The following is a 13,434-nucleotide window of genomic DNA, read 5'->3' on the forward strand; positions in this document are numbered from 1 at the left end:
TCAGAACTGCTCAAGTGTGTGTCCTATGCCCTGTACTGCTACCTGCTCCAGAAGATTTCCTTTAGTGCAATTCAATACTTTGGGTTCAGGAGCACCCATGTTCCATCCCTGTTGCTGCCAAAAAGTTCCAAGTGGCTATTAAGTGCAGCATAGATACAATTGTGAAGCCCCTGATGATCAAGGATGTCTTGCAATAACTACTTTTAAATACAGACACTTTCTCATATTATTTTGCTAATAAAGTTTCTCAGATCTGGACTGAGGTGTCAGCATCAATGGTGAAAGGTCAGTGGCTAGGTTGTCTGTGGCTGTGTTTTGGCCAGCATGGTTCACTGAAATTCCGGATGCGCTTGGCGACTGTTAGTCTCTTAGTAGAATCTGATACAAAACTACTCAAGATAGTTAAGTCCCAGGCACACTGTGAAGAGCTACAAAAGGATCTCCCAAAACTGGGTGACTGGGCAACAAAATGGCAGATGAAATTCAGTGTTGATAAATGCAAAGTAATGCACATTGGAAAACATAACCCCAACTATACTGTGACACAGCTCCGACCTTGTCTCAGTGGGTCCCGTGCTTCCTGGTGGATTATGTTAGCCTCAGAGGCTCACTGTGATCCTCCATGTAGCCCTTCTCTCTCTCTAGAGGCAAGGGTCACAGCCTACTGAGTCATTTTCATCATAAGCCAGCAAGGGAGGTGAGGAGAAGCTATCCTCCCTCGCACAGTCTCTGTTGTCTCCCAGTCTCAGTGATTAGTCAGGGAGGCAAGGGGGGAGCCTGGGCCCGCTCTCTACTCCAGGCTCCAGCCCAGGGACCCTGATAGTAGCAGCTCTTGGTCGTGACTTTTTGGAAACAGGACGAGTATGATTCCCTGGGCCACTTCCCCACAGCAGCCCCCACTTCCTCAATATCTACGTCACCCGTACCTCAGGGCCTCCTTCCTTGTGCATGATAGGGTTTGTACTGCTCCATTTCCCCAGCAGCATGGTGTCCTCCAACAGCTCCTGACACACGCGCCCACCTGACTAACTGGGAGGCTTTTAACTAGATTCAGCCAGCCCCCTCTCCTGCCTCAGCAACTCCACAACTACAGATCACTGCTGGATGCAATTCCCTCCAACTTGTTTTGTGTGTCATGCCAGCATTCCCCCACCTTGCCAACCCACTGTGCCACAATCATTCTCTGACTTCTATGGAGATTTCTACAGCTGAGCAAGCCATAGAACAAATGAGAGCAAAATCCCATCTATTGGTTCCTAATGACTGCAATTGATCAAAACGTAAACTATGAACAAAACCTATTTAACAGCTCTCCCTGCCAATGTAAAGCCATTGGTTAGTTATAACCAAGAGACAGGGAATTACTATAAACTAGAGCTGGGTGAAATTTTTTGTGCAAAAAGTTAATTTGCCAAAAGTCACTTATCTAGGTAAGCTGAAACAATTCATAAATTCAGGTTGCTTTCAGGAAATGCTTTGGGTTGAATAAAAAATAAATCACAAATATCAAAAGGATTCATTTTGGCACTTTAAAAAAGGAATGTTTTGAAATGGAACTACTTATTTTGGAAAGACATTTTTGTTTTGGAATTTCACTCAGTTTTTTTAATAAGCTTTTCTAAAAGACATAAAACCTCAGAAATGAAATGTTTTGTTCAACCCACAATTAAGTTGTTTTGACTTTTTCATTTTGCTAGAACAATTAAATGTTTGTTTTTGTTTCGGGTCAACCTGAACCAATTTTTATTTCGGGTCAGTGACCAAATCAGAAAAATTGGTTCTTCACACAGTTTTTGTATAAGTATTTTAGAGACTGGGAAACCGAGGCACAGGAAGTTTAAGTGAGATGTCCAAGGTCATGCACAGTGGCAGAGACAAGAATGTAATGCAATAGCCCTCACACTAACCAGCAGCTCACATTACATCTTGATCAAGATCACTAAATAAGATTCCCTCTGAACATACTGCAGAAGACCAATCAACCATTAGAGACTGCAAAATCTGAGAAAGGTTTCACATATTGTACATAGCAGAATGAATCAATATATACAGGCAGATGTCGGAACCACAGACTGAAGTATATACAGACTGCTTTATTCAGTGGCCATTAACTACATTTTAAACAGTGCTGATTTCTAGATGAAAGATGGGAGCTCTGGTGTGCTCTAATATCTCATTAGTAAGGCTGCGAGTTTGTCACAGAGGTCACGGATTCCATGGGAGGGTGCAGGGGGTTGGAGCATGGGGTGATTCCCAGCCAATGGGAGCTGCGAAGCCAGCGCTCTGAGCTCAGGCAGAGCTGCCTGGCCATGCCTCCACCTAGCAGCTGAACGAGGGGGATGTCGCCGCTTCCGGGGAGCCCCCAGGTAAGCACCGCCCAGAGCCTGCCTCACCCTGTCCCATGCCCCAATCCCTTGCCCCCTCCCAAACTCTCCTACTGATGGGGTGGGGTGGCGCGGAGCCAGGTAGGAAGCCTGCCAGCCCTGCCCACACAAACCCCAGCGGGGGTCCCTTTAATATTTTGTCTGGTCTGTCTCGAAAAGCCATCTTTCGATTTGTTCAGTTCTGATTTCATATGTCTACCTTTTAGGTTTGTTTGATAATCCATGGCATAGTCAGATTAGGTGATATATACAGTATTTGCTCTGTTATATCAAGCTACTAATACATTACAATACACAATCTATAGAGTGTTATTCATATATGTAGAATATGCTTTATTATGTTGTAAGCTGATTTTTCTTAAAAATACAATTAAAAGATCACTAAATGAGCTGGCAAATTGGTTAATATCTACATACAAATTAACCATAGATCAGTTAATAAGTACAATGGAATAGAATGACCAGATGTCCCAATTTTAGTCATGATATTTTGTGCTTTGTCTTATATAGAAGCCTATTACCTCCTCATCCTTGTCCCAATTTTTCATATTTGCTATCTGGTCACTCTAAATGGAGACACCATAACTTAATAGAAGATGAACAGACTGAAAAAAGAAAGATCATATTGATTCTCCCTCTGTCAGATGCATCGGAATAGTAAGTGCCCATTAAAATCAGACAAGTACTTCATCAACAGCTGTTTAATTTTTAAGACGTGTTCACTCTATTGACTCAGGTCGCCCAAGAGCTTGGAGAACATCAATTACTTCCATTCACCATCTCTGGGTTTTACGTTTAATATTTCCCCTTGCACAAGATGACTCCTCGTATACTACATGGAATGATTATTAGCATGGATCTGGCAGCAGCTTTTCTTTACAAGTGATTCTTCTCAACTCCTCGCTCTACCAAAGGTAGATATGTTTCAGGGAGAAAATTGACACAATCTTGCAAGAGTCTTCACCCCACCCTTCCCTCACCAGCCCATCCCTTGTAAACTTCTTCCTCCCCACCGAACATCTAAGCCCTTTCATCCCAGTCATACACACTGAGACTTCTTTCTTAACATTGGCTCTCCTAACCTGGCAACCCATCCCCTTCCCCCTGTCACTCACTGTTACATTCCTTCTCTCCCCTATTGCCTCAAACTCTCGCCCATCTGGCTCTTTTCTAACAACCTTCAGGTGAGCTCTGATATCCGTTGTATTGGGAAAAAAAAACAAAAAAAACCCCACCACCCTCATGACTCATTCTGATTTCTGAGCTAATCCACCAGAGATGCACGATGCTTATACAGGCAAAATATTAATTATTAGAACTGATTAACATTTTTTGCACAGAAAGTTTCCCCATTGAAATACATCAGGGTTTTCAACCTTTTTTCATGTGCGGATCCCAACACAATTTTGAACGGAGGTGTGAACCCCTTTGGAAATTCAACCTGTGGTCCCCTATCATTAAAGTTTTAGACTGAAAACTGACTGAACAGAATTCATTTATAAATGCTGCACGTGCTCGGCACGGCATTTGACGCAGCGTGAGAAAGGGTGCTAAACTGTAGGCTCCTATGGTAACAACGCTTCCGGGTTTTGACCTGTAGGTTGGTGTATTCAAATACTTTTGACTGATCAGAAAAATGGAATGCCTTTTCTGGGATCTGGAACTTTATTTTTCTAGTGACCTTTCGTGGACCTCTTAGACATAGTCTACAGATCCCCTAGGAATCTGCAGACCACAGGCTGAAAACCACTGAATACACTGTCTACCTGAAATAACATTTTCCCACCAAAAAAATTGATTCCAACCAAAAATTACAACCTTCCCATGGGAAACTGGATTCAAAATGAAAACATTCACATTCTGATTAAAAATGACATTTTCATTTTGGTTTAAAAACAAAATGGAAATGAAGAGAAATAGAGTGTTATTAATTATTATAGTAGCAACCAGAGGCATTGATCAGGTTCCCACTGCACTAGGCACTGTACTGACACAGCTGTTGCCTTGAAGAGCTTAAAATGCAAAAATTACATTTAAAACATATTACTGCAGAGAATGAGCCAGATTCTGACCCCCCAGATGCCCCAGGAAAGCCTGATTTAACTCTGGGGAAGACAAACACTGGCTTGGTTTTTGGTGTGTGCGCGTTTGTAAGTTTTGCAACCCTGAGAAAGACATATTCCAAGCAGCAGAGGGCAGTAGTGCACCCACATCAATGAACATTGCTATCGGCACTAGGTGAGCCATTTGACTTTTTTTTTTTTTTTTTAGGATGTCATTCTTATTGATTCACTTTGGACTTGGAGAGATTTGCCCCAGAGTAAACATTTCTCAGCCAATTCTTCTCAATAGCTCTTCCGTTACTGGAAATGCTTTACAGTATTTGTCTACATAGGTTTATGAAATGTATTTCCACATCTTAATACAGAAATACAGTGTACCAGCTATATCATGAACAAAAACACAGAACCTACATGGAGGTAGTAGTGCTCCCTGTATGGGAAAGAGATGACTGAAAAGATGTGGTGCTCAGTGTTATTGCCAACTTTGAGACATCATTGCTGGTGATGTTTAATTTGCTGAACAAATAGATTACTTATTCTTGCAATAATCCAAACACTGCAAAGTGTAGATCCCTGAGAACACTTTTCCACACTTTGATTAATTGTACCCTGTGCACATAAAAGTTACCCGATGTACAGTTTTTGCATAAGCACTTTAAATTTACTCAGAGAAAGACAAAGCATACAGCACTCAGTCCAACGTATCTGCTATGCATACTTCATTACAGATGTTGCTAGTTTTCAAGGTCCTGAAGAAAAATTTATGTGATGTGACGCACATTATGAGATCCTTTCATCTCTATTGCTTGAAGCCAGCTAAGAATCCAAGGTATTGTATGCACTAATTGCTTGTAAACATAGCAGCAGGCTTTCAGGTATTCTTTGTAACTGATATATTGTCTTGTAAGTGCTATATATCTCTAGCACCCTAAATAATGAAGCTCAAGTATAGCAACAGGAAGGTTGGCAAAAAAAACACGGTCTGGCTCACTCACTTCACTGGACATAACTGAACCTACTTCTCTACTTACCACATCAATGCATATCTAGTACACCCATCACTGAGATATCTAGGTGTCAAATATAAAATGAAAAGTTGCAGTACGCATGTCTATAAATGACCCTCTTCTCTCTGCTCTTCAGTTCAGTCATCATTTCTAGTGTTCTGGGTAGAAAAGAAAGAATACATTATGCAGAATGATTTTTAGCATCCAGCACTACCACCCTCCTCATCACTCCACACATCCATAGGGACATACAGTAAACCACAGTGCTACTACTCTTTAATATTTATGTTATGGCAGCATCCAAAGGCTGCAATCATACACGGGGCCCCCATTTTGATAAGAGGTGTACAAACATGTATGAAGGATCCTTACCCCAAAGAAATTGCAATCCAAATAACTACTTATAATGAGATCAGGAGACACCACAATCATTAGGAAGGGGTAAACTTTGAGTTTTCAATGGCAACCACTATTCTACGTATTCCTTGTATTTTTCTCGGTTTGATCAATAATAATCCACACATATAATACATTCACATGAAATGTATACTTAGATATACTTGGGCATATACTATATTTAATGCAATGTATGTTACCAAACTGATAAAAACATAGGGACAATACAGGAAGTGTGATTAAAAAAAAAAATCAGTGTTTACTATTCACCATATTTTGCTTCACGATTTTCTGCAGTTAAAACACAAACACCTCTCTGAGATAAACCAGAGTAAATATACTGGGCCTGACTCACTATAGCGTTACTCTAGTTTCACCGCAGGGTAACTCCACTGAGTAACAAAATGGTGAAGTAGGCTCCAAAACCTCAAGTGCACCAACCATATTTATTTTTGCCTTTGGCAATAGGGACATTGCTGGCAGTCTACAGACTAGAAAGTTTCAATATTAAGTTAAAAATCCACCAAAGGTGGTTGTATTGCTTCCATTACCATAGTATCTAAGCGCCTCACAATCTTGTAATGTAATTATCCTGTGAGGAAGGGAAGCACTGTTATCCCCATTGTACAAAAGGTCACAAAGAAAGTCCATGGCAAAACAGGGACTGGAACTCAGGTCTCTCAAGTCCCAGATGACCAGCATGCTAACTACTGGACCATCCTTCCTCTCTAACAGTAACAAATAATGCTAAGAAGAAACAATTGAGATTCTTAGACTGATGGAACTTTAAAAGTGCAAAGTGCTTTATAATAAAGTGCCTTTCCCCATTTTACACAGGGAAAAGCTGAGACACAGACGGAACAAAGGTCTGTTCAGCTACAGTGTAGAGGGGGGTTATGCAGATTATATTAAAACACAAACGGTAGCTAAGCATAGTTGGTGGAAAGGGATAGACAATAAGACAGGAAATATCACAATGCCACTATATAAATCCATAGTATGCCCACACCTTGGATATTAGTCAAGATAGTCGGGGATGCAACCCCGTGCTCCGAGTGTCCCTAGCCTCTGATTGCCAGAAGCTGGGAGTGGATGACAGGGGATGGATCACATAATTGCCTGTTCTGTTCATTCCCTCCAAAGCACCTGGCATTGACTACTGTCGGAAGACAGGATACTGGACTAAACTGTGACGGACTATTGGTCTGACCCAGCATGGCCATTCTTATGGTGAAACTCCCCCTAGTGTAGAAGACCAGCACAGTTTATGCAACACTTAAGACTCACTTAACTCCTCATTACAAGGCTTAAGTGGGACTAAAGTGACTTATATGCCTTGTACTGACCTTCTGCGCATGCGTGAATTTCACCCCTACTAACAGGCACCATTGACCAATAGCAGGATACACACCCCACAGGAATCTTTACTTAGCCTTATAACAATGAGTCCTGAATCTGACTTCTATAATTTAGTGCAATACAAAGAGCCACAGCAAAGTCAAGGGAAATGAGAATAATGGGAGAATATGAACAGCATTTGTAATAGCCAGTAAATGAATCATGTCCAGTGAAAATGGTCACCGCTGTCATTGAGTTTCATAAGACTTCACAAGAATCACTTTCTCACTTTTGCTCACTACCTTAGTACAGACTTTGATGGGCCAGACATTCCACTGTTTTATATGGGTGTTGCACCATTAAAGTCAATGGAGTTACAATGATTTACACCAGCTGAGAATCTGACCCATAGCTTTTAAAACAATGACATGATTTCTGGTATTTGATTTAGTACACCATATTCAGAGGAAGATGCAGTAAAGGAATACTAAAAACTCCTACTTTGTACTTCAAGCAGACAGCACTGAGGACATGGCTTGGGAAGACATTGATCAATAGTCTCATTAGTCCTTAAAATACGCTTTGGCTCACTTCAGCCTCATTCTGTCCTCTCTCAAGTTCCTTTTTGTTATTATTCATAACCAAAGTCCTTGGAATCATTGTCTGTGATCCACAAACATCTACGTGGCAGCGTCTGTTAATTGTCTCATTGCTCTTCCAAAGTAACTTATAGCAAACAAAGCAACTGCCTGATCCATGGATGACACAGTAAGCAACACCCATGGGTGGACTAGTTTGTACAAGGCTACTTCTTCCACGAGAAGCCACAAACAATGTCTTGCCCTGAAGGTAAGATGAGCCAATAGATCAATAAGCCACAAGAGGGCATGTGATGGTGTTAAATTCACCCCTGTGCAGAGGATCAGCAAGGCCTACACACCACTAAAGCCTCACTTAAGAACCCAAAATTGGGATTAAATAGTACACTAGTCCTTGTGTTGGGCCCTGTGCAGGGCTGAATTCCACCCTTGGATGCATTTTATTGGAATGCCTTCGCCACACAAGAACGTGCTCTGATAACCTACAATACACGCCACAGAGTGGCATTTGCAGGGGACTGTGCAATGTACCCCTTCACTTGTAAAATGATCAGAGAAAATGCAGAGAAAAGGTGCAAGTGACTTTCCTATACAATCCTCAACATTTTTTAATAATTGTAAAATTTTTCATACCTTTTCTCTCTTCTACACTAACTGGACTCCTTCCTTCCCATACTGACTACCGCAAATGACCACCTCACTTTCAGCAGCATATGGCTCATCAGCCAATTATAACTCACCTTCTTTGATCAAAACTAAGGGCAATGTTACACAGCACTGAGTAACCTGTAAAGGGCTCTTTCCTCCTCAACCCCACGTTGCTGCAGCACAACCTTTAGCAGCAGCCTTGATGGCTCAGAGCACTGGCTTAGTCACTCGTCAAGCCACCCACTGGCTGCATGCAGGCCTGAGAGCAACTGAAGTAGTACTTGACTGCTCTTGGCTTGGCTTGGCCCCACCCCACCCCACTCAGGACCACAACCATCCAAGGTAGTACCTGGCTGTTTTTGACCCTGCTCTGTACCCCAAAACCCCAACAGAAAAAGGTAGTTGAAGGTTACACAGCAAGTCCACCCCTGCAGCTACACGCCCCTAAGTAAATCTACTTACCTCCCGCCATGGTTCTCCAATACCTGCTCATCTCCTCACTCACGAGGAGCAGTACTTCCACTGGGATCACTGCTGAGCTGGATGAGGGAAGAGGGATGGATAGGCTGATTTGGCATTAGGGCACTGGAAGAATTCTCGCCTGGGCCTGAGCCATTCCCATCCTGGATCCTAGGTGGAAATGTGAGAAGGAAAATGTTAGTTCAGTTAAAAGGCAAAACACAAGCCAAAAGAAAGAAGAACATCTCAATGCAACAAAATTAAAATGGTAAAAATGCTTGTGGAAATGAAAAGAATAAACATCAAGCTCCTAACCTCCTCCACCACCACTTTCCAAAAGATGGTAGCACTCATCAGAAGGGACCCCAGGTAACTAGACTGAGAGGTAATCCAGCTGCAGTTCGGGATTGGTGGGAGATTGGTGCACAGCAGCTACGAGTGTGAAGGTGCTATAGGGCCTACCCTGTGCCTAAGGTTACCAATTTTGGTTGGACATAGAATCATAGAATATCAAGGTTGGAAGGGACCTCAGGAGGTCATCTAGTCCAACTCCCTGCTCAGAGCAGGACCAATCCCCAACTAAATCATCCCAGCCAGGGCTTTGTCAAGCCTGACCTTGAAAACCTCTAAGGAAGGAGATTCCACCACCTCCCTAAGTAACCCATTCCAGTGCTTTACCACCCTCCTAGTGAAAAAGTTTTTCCTAACATCCAACCTAAACCTCCCCCACTGCAACTTGAGACCATTACTCCTCATTCTGTCATCTACTACCACTGAGAACAGACTAGATCCATCCTCTTTGGAACCCCCTATCAGGTAGCTGAAAGCAGCTATCAAATCCCCCCTCATTCTTCTCTTCTGCAGACTAAACAATCCCAGTTGCCTCAGCCTCTCCTCATAAGTCATGTGCTCCAGCCCCCTAATCATTTTTGTTGCCCTTTGCTGGACTCTTTCCAATTTTTTCACATCCTTCTTGTAGTGTGGGGCAAAAACTGGACACAAGTACTCCAGATGAGGCCTCACCAAGGTAGAATAGAGGGGAATGATCACGTCCCTCAATCTGCTGGAAATGCCCCTACTTATACAGCCCAAAATGCCGTTACCTTTTTGGCAACAAGGGCACACTGTTGACTCATATCCAGCTTCTCGTCCACTGTAAGACCTAGGACCTTTTCTGCAGAACTCCTGCCTAGCCATTTGGTCCCTAGTCTGTAGCAGTGCATGGTAGTCTTCCTTCCTAAGTGCAGGAATCTGCACTTGTTCTTGTTGAACCTCATCAGATTTCTTTTGGCCCAACCCTATAATTTGTCTAGGTCCCTCTGTATCCTATCTACCACTCCTCCCAGTTTAGTGTCATCTACAAGCTTGCTGAGGGTGCAGTCCACGCCATCTTCCAGATCATTAATGAAGATATTGAACAAAACCAGCCCCAGGACCGACCCTTGGGGCACTAATCTTTCATTAAAGATGGACTTTTAATTCCTGGAGACTCCAGGACAATCCTGGAGGGTTGGCAACCCTACCTGTGCCCGATTTGATAAATGGGCGGTTCCTCATGCAGGACACAGCCATTCAAAGCATCCACTGGAACAAAGAGAGAATGTGCACAGCTGTACACTATAGACAGCATGCACTTGCTCCAGGGAGATGTGTCAGGAACCGTGGGAAAAGCTCAAGTCTCTGGAGGCCCTGCAGCACTTGCAGGCAGTGGTGTGAATGGAGGTAAGGTACCGTGTGCACCTGTGGCAGCCAGGCTAGAGAAGAAAGGCCCATACAGTGACCTTAACATCGGTCTTAAATATTTAATTATAACTCAAGATTTAGCTGCCTGCACCATTAAACTAATAAACAAGTCACAAAAGGTGACTGCTCCATCACAGTGTTTAAGCAAAGCACCCAACCTGGCCCTGGAGTCCTAGGCCAGTTCTGGGGAACTCTTCTCCTTTGCCACACCCACTCAGCACTGTCCTTCGAAGGAAGCAGGCAAGCCTTCTTAACTAGCCTGCTGGCTCCCTATTGGTCAGTGGCTCCTCCTGGCGCTTCTAGGCCTCTTGAGAGCCATGTCTCATATATAGCCTGCCCTGAGTGGGTTTTCCTTAAGCAGGGGGGTGTCAGGGTGCTGAGGCCCCCAGCAGGAGTTAGACCCCATCACAGCACCCCAAGCAGAATATAAAGTGGGGGACACACTGCACAACTGCAACAGCTCAGTCACACGACCAGTCAGTACATAGATGTTGCAATGGTGTGATTCCCCAGGATAAGCAAGGCTCTTGGAAAGAGGTCACTTGCACTGGATGAAAGATCCTAGCAACACTGATGGTAGTTATTTTATTCCCTTTTGCTTGTCCCACTGTACTCAACATTTGTCCATTGCCTAGAAGGTTGTCACTCGTGGATCCTCTGAGCCACATTTTTCACCATTCTTCTATTGTCGCATCAAAGATCCTAGACACGAGCTGCCCTCCCGTGACCAGCCAAGGGTCAGTGCTGTACAAATAAAAGATGACAGATCCTAATATTTAAATGGGCTGTATATTTCTTTGGGTAGCATTCCTTATTATTCTAACCTCTGTCATTCTAGGAACTCAGAGCCTAATGTTTATGGAGTCAGATAGACTAGAATCTACTATATCTTACCAGGAGTTTGGCACTAAGTCTAACCTTTGAGTCTATGGAACAGACCCAGACTACTAAATTGCTACACATTAAATATATTTATATTCAACCAAAACCATTTATTTTCCAAAGATAACATTTTCTATAGATTTGGATTTTAGAAACTGGGTTTTTTTTTATTTATAAATCAGATTTTAAAAGAGTTCCCTAAAATATGCAACAAATATGATTATTGGCTTCAGTGTGTAACTTTAGTGCATACTATGGATCTATGTATATTAGAGAATACGGTTTCTGGTACTTTTCAAAGAGAGTTGAGGTGAGGCATTTCAGCAGTTCACAAGGTTTAACATTGCTTGGCACAGCATGATTTCACGGATTTATATTGGCCTATATTTATTGAATTCGACTGAAGAACTGAATTTTGTTTACATTCTGGCTGGAATTTTGTAATGCTAGGACCAGACACCCACAAAAACCTTAATACTTCTGAAAAGTACAGGTTGTACCCAAAAAAAAAAGCCATGCAACATGTAGCCTGTCAAAACTACTCCAAAGCAAACAGGCAGTTCCTAAAATTATCGTTCATACAGCCCCAACTCACTCGAGCACAGAGGCTTTGCTGCATCTGCCGCCCCCAAGATCAATTTAATGTACACTTTAGGAAAAGGCTATTCAGCTTTCTGGAATCAGTGGGAATGAAGTTTTATGTGGGATGAAAAAAAACAACCCTTTCCAGGTTTACAGACAAACTGCGGCTGGGGCCGTGCAATCTCTGCCTATGCTCTGGTGTTTGCTACATACAGACAGACAGACATATACTCAATATTCAACTCACACAGAAGAAGGCAGAAAGCTGTTCACACCAAAAAAAAACAAAAAACAAAACAAACCCCCCTCTCTCAAGGATGTCAACAAGGAAGAGAGTCCTGAAAACTTTTCCTTATTCCTTAAAATAGCTCTCTCCCTTCCATTTCTGGCAGACAGCTACTGTAGCAAGTAATTAGAGAGGGACTTTCATGTTGGGACAAACAAGAAGAAATGAGAGCATTTAGGCTTAAACATTTTTCTTTGCCAGTACATTGCTAAATAAATATTATTAAAAATACTCAGGTAAATCTGGATGCTGGGAGAATAAGCTCGGATTCTCACCATTCTGTTTAATCCTTTAGTCAGCAAGCTCATGATCAACCTGTTTGTGAAATCACAGTCTTGCCATAGGAATGCATAACCAGGCCAGCTGCCTCCCATGCAGCTATACTACAAGCAACCTGCCTGTTTCCTCCCACCCAACCCTGCTTTCAGGGCCCCTTAAAAACTCATTCAGTTCAAAGGTCGGTCAAACAATCCCCTCCAGGGGGTCAAATTCATTGAGTCTTCAGATATGAACTAGCACCTAGGCCCCAGCCATACAGCATCTCTCTAGTTCAAAATAACAAAGTCTTTCAAGCAGAACACAAACTCATACACGACCCAGAACTGGTTCAGCTGGGCACACTGCCTCCCTGCTGTGGGATTGCCTTTCCACTTCCCCACCCCTCATGCCTAGCATTTGCCCTTCTCCTTGGCCTCCTTCAGCTGTTGTCTTCATCCTATTGACTCAGGATACTGCAGAAGCCTTCGTAATACTCCCTACAGTATCTACAGGCACAGCTGCAACTTCCTAAGCATCCCACCCACTCTGGGTCCTGCAGACACCCTCTTATTCCCACAGTGCTTACAGACTTGGTATAGTTTCTTGAATTTCCCCCTTCTTGCTCCTTTTGTACTGCAAGCATCTGATTCCTCTCAGGTGGGACTCATCCTGTAATCAGGGTTGACTTAACTGCAGGCTCTCCAGCCAATGGGTCAAGCCACCCTGTTACAGAGAGATAACGATGTAACTAATTCAATGTTATGACTTCACTGCAGAGCTCACCATGAG

The 13,434-nt window shown here is 42.9% G+C and overlaps 1 long non-coding RNA gene across 1 annotated transcript in view; it reads right to left on the minus strand.

Moving 5' to 3' along the window:
• Positions 1 to 13,434, minus strand: part of LOC122463201 — an 81,666-nt gene that overhangs the window by 55,939 nt on the left and 12,293 nt on the right. The window contains exon 2 of the long non-coding RNA XR_006286351.1: positions 8,898 to 9,065. This is a non-coding gene — a long non-coding RNA (uncharacterized LOC122463201). The remainder of the gene's footprint in view (positions 1 to 8,897; positions 9,066 to 13,434) is intronic.

The sequence above is a fragment of the Chelonia mydas genome, chromosome 1 (assembly GCF_015237465.2).
Source record: "Chelonia mydas isolate rCheMyd1 chromosome 1, rCheMyd1.pri.v2, whole genome shotgun sequence".
Classification (NCBI taxonomy): Eukaryota; Metazoa; Chordata; order Testudines; family Cheloniidae; genus Chelonia; species Chelonia mydas.